Below are 7,300 nucleotides of genomic sequence, written 5' to 3'. Positions count from 1 at the left end.
AAGTACAAATGTTCCTAGAACTTTCCTCTCAACCATCACCATACCCCAACTTCATTTTGCCTCATTCCCCCTCTGCATACAGAATAGCCTCTGTCAGTGGACAGAAGGATGGATTTACCTCCAAAATTCCTTTAAAGTTTGAGATTAGGAATTGCTATGTCAGATCAGTTGTCTAAGGTCTAGTCTAAAGTGATAGGAAACATTGTTAATCACTCACCTATTAGTAAAAATGTTTGCCCTCTCTCACCTCCCATTATATTTATTTATCTTACCATAAATGTCATGGGGACTTCCCTCCTGGCTAAGTGGTAGACTCTGTCTGTCAATATAGGAGACATGGGTTTAATCACTGGGTCAGAAATATTCCCTGGAGAAGGAAATGGCAATCCACTCCAGTATTCTTGCCTGGGAAATTCCATGGACAGGGGAGTCTGGTGGGCTACAGTCCATGGAGTTGCAAAAGTCACATGACTTTGTGAGTAAACAACAACAAAAGGCATGGACTTAGCAGCCAAAAGGACTACTCAAAGTTTGGCTTTACCACCAGCTACACAATATGAAAAGGTAAAAAGATATGACATAGGAAGATGAGCACCACCCCCCCCCCCACCGCCTCCCAGATTGGTAGGTGCTCAATATGCTACTGGGGAAGAGCGGAGAAATAGCTCCAGAAAGAATGAAGAGGCTGGGCCAAAGCAGAAATGACACTCAGATGTGGATGTGTCTGATGGTTAAAGTAAGGTCCAATGTTGTAGAAAACACTATTGCATAGGAACCTGGAATGTTAAATCCATGAATCAAGGTAAGTTGGATGTGGTCAAGCAGGAGAGGGCAAGAGTGAACATCAATATTTTAGGAATCAGTGAATTAAAATAGATGGGAATGAGCAGATTTAATTCAGATGAGCATTATATCTACAACTGTGGGCAGGAATCCCTTAGAAGAAATGGAATAGCCCTTATAGTTAACAAAAAGAGTTCAAAATGCAGTACTTCAAGAAGCAACAGTTAGAACCGGACATGGAATGAACTGGTTCCAAATTGGGAAAGGAGTATGTCAAGGTTGTATATTGTCACCCTGCTTATTTAACTTACATGCAGAGAGTACATCATGTGAAATGCCAAGCTGGATGACTCACAGGTTGGAATCAAGATAGCCAGGAGAAATACCAACAACCTCAGATATGCAGATGTCACCATTCTAATGCCAGAAAGCAAAGAGGAACTAAAGAGCCTCTTGATGAGGGTGAAAGAGGAGAGTGGAAAAGCTGATTTAAAACTCAACATTCAAAAAACCAAGATCAGGGCATCCAGTCCCATCACTTCACAGCAAATAGGAAAAAAAATGGAAACAGTGACAGATGCTATTCTCTTGGACTCCAAAATCACTGCAGATAGTGACTGAAGCTTAATGAAATTAAGACCCTTGCTCTTTGGAAGAAAATCTATGACAAACCTAGACAGCATATTAAAAAGCAGAGACATCACTTTACCCACAAAGTTCCGTCTAGTCAAAGTGATGGTTTTTCCAGTAGTCATGTATGGATGTGAGAGTTGTACCATAAAGAAGGCTGAGCACCAAAGAATTGATGCTTTCAAACTGTGGTGCTGGAGAACTCTTGAGAATCCCTCGGACTGCAAGGAGATCCAACCAGTCCATCTTAAAGGAAATCAGTCCTGAATATTCACTGGAAGGACTGATGCTAAAGCTGAAGCTCCAATACTTTGGCCACTTGATTCGAAGAGCCAACTCATTGGAGAAGATCCTGATGCTGGGAAAGATTGAGGGCAGAAGGAGAAGGGGATGGCAGAGGATGAGATGTTTGGATGATATCACCAACTCAATGGACATGAGTTTGAGCAAGCTCCGGGAGATGGTGAAGGACAGGGAATCCTGGCATGCTGCAGTCCATGGAGTCGCAGAGTCAGACACGAACAGCAACTGAACAACAACCCGTGTCCTTGGCCACACCCAAATTTTGCCTTAGTTTCTTCACTTGTAACATTAGGATATTTAAATTATCTACCTCACAGCGTCATATGAAGATATTGAGTTAACATTTGTAAAGCATAGTGCCTGGTACATGGGAAGGGCTATAAATGTAAATTTATATATATAATTAATTATGTATAAAATAATATATATAATACATGCACACATGGACAGGGGGCTTCTCTGGTGGCTCAGACAGTAAAGAATTTGCCTGCAATGCAGGAGACCTGAGTTCAATCCCTGGGTCAAGTAGATTTCCTGGAGAAGGGAATGGCTACCGACTCCAGTTTTCTTGCCTAGAGAATTCCATGGAGGAGCCTGGCGGGCTACAGTCTATGGGGTTGAAAAGAGTCTGACACGACTGAGTGACTCACGCTTTAGCCAAGTGTAGTTATTTAAATTAAAATGTTCGTTCCTGGGGGGATTTCCCTGGTGATACAGTGCAGGGGACACAGGTTGGATCCCTGATCTGGGAAGATACCCCTTGCCTCGAAGTAACTCAAGCCCATGCATGGCAACTACCAAGCCCACACTCTAGAGCCATGTAACGTCAACTACTGAAGCCCATGCCCCTGGAGTCTGTGCTCTGCAAAAAGAGAAGCCACTGCAAGGAGAAGTCCTGGCACCACAACCAACAGTAGCCTCTGCTCACCATAGCTAAAGAAAGCCCGAGTGCAGCGACAGAAGAACCCAGCGAACGAAAAAGAAATAAAAAATTTAGTGCCTGGGACTTTCCTGGCAGTCCAGTGGTTGCGACTCCGTCTTCCAATGCAGGAAGCTTGGGTTCAGTCCCTAATTGGGGAACTAAGATCTGCATGCTGCACAACTTGGCCGAAAAATAAATAAATAAGTAAATAAAATCACTTCATTAAAAAATTAGTTCCTCCATCATATCAGCCTTCAAGTGCTTAAAGATCACATAACTACTGAACAGTGCAGATATATTTCCATCACTGCAGAGACTCCTATTGGATAACACTGAAAAAAGCAAGCGACTCAGGCAGTATGATCAACTCTTGATTTGAACTTGTAACTGGGGCACCCTGTTCAAATCGAGTGATAAGATCTCTCTCTGAGCCTCACATCTCTATAAAATGAAAATAAAAATAGGAACTACCTCATGGATTGCCACACAGAGAAAATGAGATAGGGTGTGTAAAGTCTGGCAGAGTACCTAGGAGGAACTTGGAAATGCTAGTAAAATTTGAGTTTAACCCAATTCTACAAGCCTGAAGGGCAAAGATATTATCCTTGACTCCTAAGTTTTTCAAGGATATGTATTTTGGAAAAGACAAGAGTTTGGTTAACTTTTAGTTGAAAACAGAACATTCAGAGGACGATGACAAATACCTGGATTTTAATTACTATTGGATTTCTTTTTTTTTTGGTAAAGAATCCACCTGCAATGTGGGAGACCTGGGTTCGATCCCTGGGTTGGGAAGATCCCCTGGAGAAGGGAAAGGCTACCCACTCTAGTATTCTGGCCTGGAGAATTCCATGGACTGTATAGTTCATGGGGTCGCAGACAGTCGGACACGACTGAGCGACTTTCACTTCTTTCTTTTTTACTTTTTAAAAAACTTTTGGCTGCATTGGGTCTTCACTGCTGTGAGGGCTTTTCTCCAGCTGTGGCGCGCAGGGGCTACTCTTCGTTGCGGTGCACGGGCTTCTCATTGCAATGTCTTCTCTTGTTTTGGAGCGCGGGCTCCAGGCACATGGGCTTCAGTAGTTGCAGCATTTCAGCTCAGTAGTTGTGGCACACGGGCCTCGTTTCTCCGCAGCATGTGTGGGATCCTCCCAGACCGGGGATTAAACCCATGCCCCCTGCGTTGGCAGGTGGGTTCTTTACCACTGAGCCACCCGGGAAGCCCACTCCTGGATTTCTTTGTTCCTGGTCTTTTCCCAGTGGTACCCATTTCACTAATGGCACCGCCACCCACAAACCTGATGAGTCGTCACTACACCATTCCCTTTCCCATCTTCTCTAGCCAATCCTTTTGCCTCCAAAATATTGTAGGATCTGCTTCCAAAACACTTTATCTGATCTCTTCCCCTCTCTTTGCGTCCCCTCCGCACAGAGACCATACAGGCTGTATCAAGCCTGGCCCGGGTGGCCATGTACTGGGTATAGGTTATAGTAGTAGAACAGCCTTGTGGAAGAGCACCTTTCCCTCTGAGGCAGTGTAAATTTTATATTCGTCACCGATGTCCTCTGGCAGCTGGCAGTAAAGTGTCTTCTTCTAATAAAAGTATTTTACCACAGTTTTTCAACAAGATGAAAATGTCTTGAGAAGTAGATGCCTCTTCTAATTTGCCCAAAGGTGCCATATGGGGTATAACATTTCTCTTTCACTTAGGACAAAATGCCAGCTCATCACCAGGTCCTACAAAGCCTAGCACAACCCAGCCTCTACTAGTCTGTCTCTCTTAAAACAATGCCCCTCTCCACCAAATTCCAGTGATGTTGACCTTCTGTTGTTTTGAAAATAGATCTTGTTCTGTGGGGTCCACTGCCTGAGCCATTTCTCTACCTCAGTTCAGTCTCAGTTCAGTTCAGTCACTCAGTCATGTCCGACTCTCTGCAACCCCGTGGACTGCAGCACTCCAGGCCTCCCTGTCCATCACCAACTCCCCAAGTTTACTCAAACTCATGTCCATTGAGTCGGTGATGCCATCCAGCCATCTCATCCTCTGTCGTCCCCTTCTCCTCCTGCCTCCAATCCCTCCCAGCATCAGGGTCTCTTCAAATGAGTCAACTCTTTGCATGAGATGGCCAAAGTATTGGAGTTTTAGCTTCAGCATCGGTCCTTCCAATGAACATTTCTCTACCTAGACAATCCCAAGTCCACCCCACCCTACCCTTCACAGAGCTGCAGCCCTCTGTTTTCTGTCAGGCCTCTGAGCCCTGAGAGAGCACCCTGTATGTGTTTCCCTCTCAGTACCCGGAGGTCTGTCTGGAAACTGTAAGCTCCTAAAGGCAGGGCGCTCACTGTCTTGTTCTCCTTCTGTCCCCAGGTCCTAACAGGACAGGAGGTCAGCGATTGTTCATTTTAGCATCGTTGCCACCCCTTTCTACACTCTGCTCTGCAGATGGGGAGAAAACCTAGAACTCTGTTTTCCCCGAGGACTTTTCCCTGAATGGTTCCAGGTTGAATTCTGCCATTGGAGACACATATGTGAGATCTGAAAGGCAGAAGAAAAGGAGAAATCATTTCTCTCCAGTATAGCTTCAGGCAGCTCAGATAACAGGAGACTGTTTTCCTAGACTCGTGGAAAAATATGAGACAAACCTGAAAAAAAAGGCCATTCTATTTTCTAAAGGCGGGGGAGGGGGCCAAATTCTGAAAAAGGGCAGTAGAAATGTTCCAGATTAAAAGAGGCAAAAGAGACATAACTAAATAACTAAATGCAATACAGTCAGCCCTCTAGATCTGCAGATGCCAAGTCTGAGGATACAGGGGTCTGACTATTATGCCATTTTATACAAGGGACTTGAGCACCTGCGGATTTCAGTATCTGCACACGGCATGGTCGGGGAGGGAGGGCTTCCTGGAACCAATGCCCCCTGCGGATAAGGAGATATGACTGTATCTGACCATGTGCTGGGTCCTGAACTGATACTGAAAGGGGAGAATGCTACAGAGGATATCATTGGGTCAACTGACAAAATTGGAATGTGAACAGAAAACTAGGTAAAAAGTGTTATATCAGAGTTAAATTTATTGTTCTGGGCTAAGAATAATAACCAGAGAATATCCCTACTTTTAGGATATACATGCTGAAATATTTAGGGGTAAAGGACTATGATATGTATAACTTATCTGCAAATAATTCAGAAAAAAATTTAATATATATAACTTAGAGGTTAAATATAAGAGAAATCACCTATGTAAGTGATAAAGTAAATGGAGTAAAATATTAGCAGGTGAATTTGTGTAGAGTATATGCATATATAGGTATGATTTCTATTCTTGCAAAATGTAAATTTGAAGTTATTCCCCAAAAAAACAATAGTTAAAATATCTATCTGATGAAGTATTAAATAAACTAAACCAGTCCATTCTAAAGGAGATCAGTCCTGGGTATTCTTTGGAAGGAATGATGCTAAAGCTGAAACTCCAGTACTTTGGCCATCTGATGCGAAGAGTTGACTCATTGGAAAAGACTCTGATGTTGGGAGGGATTGTGGGCAGGAGGAGAAGGGGACGACAGAGGATGAGATGGCTGGATGGCATCACTGACTCGATGGATGTGAGTCTGAGTGAACTCCTGGAGTTGGTGATGGACAGGAAGGCCTGGCGTGCTGCGATTCATGGGGTCGCAAAGAGTCGGACACGCCTGAGACTGAACTGAACTGAACCAAACTGAAACTGATTAATGCAAGACAAACTAGAATAATTGTCTTAAATATCAGATCTCAAAATAGGCCCAGACTGACAGCTACAATTAAAAAACAATGCATTTTATACTTTTTTTTTCTATTAGTAATTCACCAGTGAACAAAAAGTAAATTTACTTTCCTTGAAGAAGACAAGGAAAGAAAAAGACATAGCTCCTTGGCTATGGGAAATGACCTATCATGTACAAGGTGGCTTACAATGTAAAACACTGAAACTTTTTAATTACAAAGCCATATAAAAAAAAAAAAAGCCATATAAAATGCTTAACTGTCCTTGGCAGGATTATGCATGATTCTCTTCCTTCTCTGTAATTTACCAATCTTCTATAATAAGTACATATTGTTTTATTTTTGTAAAAAACACTCACGGCATAGTCGTGGATAAGTATTTGAATGAAGTATGAATCATATTCAAATACTTGTACACAAAAAGACACAATGGCTGCTTTCTTTGATAGAAAAATTCCTAAATGATTTACATATTACCTTCTCTGCCAGTGGTAGGAAATTATATAACAAATGCCTTATTTCTCAACATTAACATCTGTAAATGGCAAATAAAACATTAATTTCAACACACAGTTATCAAGTAAGCTTACCATTTATAGAACTAGCTCAAAATAAGTATAGAATGTGCAAAGTTGGAACAAAAAATTCATCCGAAACTTTAAATCCATGTATTATCAAGGGAATCTACTTTAAAGAGCAACATATTTTTTCTAGAATACTTATATAAATAGATGGCTCATAGTTTACATGAACATAGTTTACAATAAGTTTATATAAAGAGAAAAAATTTAAGCATGATTCGTTAAAAATTCATTTTCAAATAAAAATTAAAACTTTTACAATTTGGAGCCAGACAGACCTGGGTTCAGATTCTGATACTGCAACATATTGACTAAATAA

The sequence above is a fragment of the Bos mutus genome, chromosome 14 (assembly GCF_027580195.1).
Source record: "Bos mutus isolate GX-2022 chromosome 14, NWIPB_WYAK_1.1, whole genome shotgun sequence".
Taxonomy (NCBI): domain Eukaryota; kingdom Metazoa; phylum Chordata; class Mammalia; order Artiodactyla; family Bovidae; genus Bos; species Bos mutus.
Note: the sequence above shows the minus strand (reverse complement) of the source record.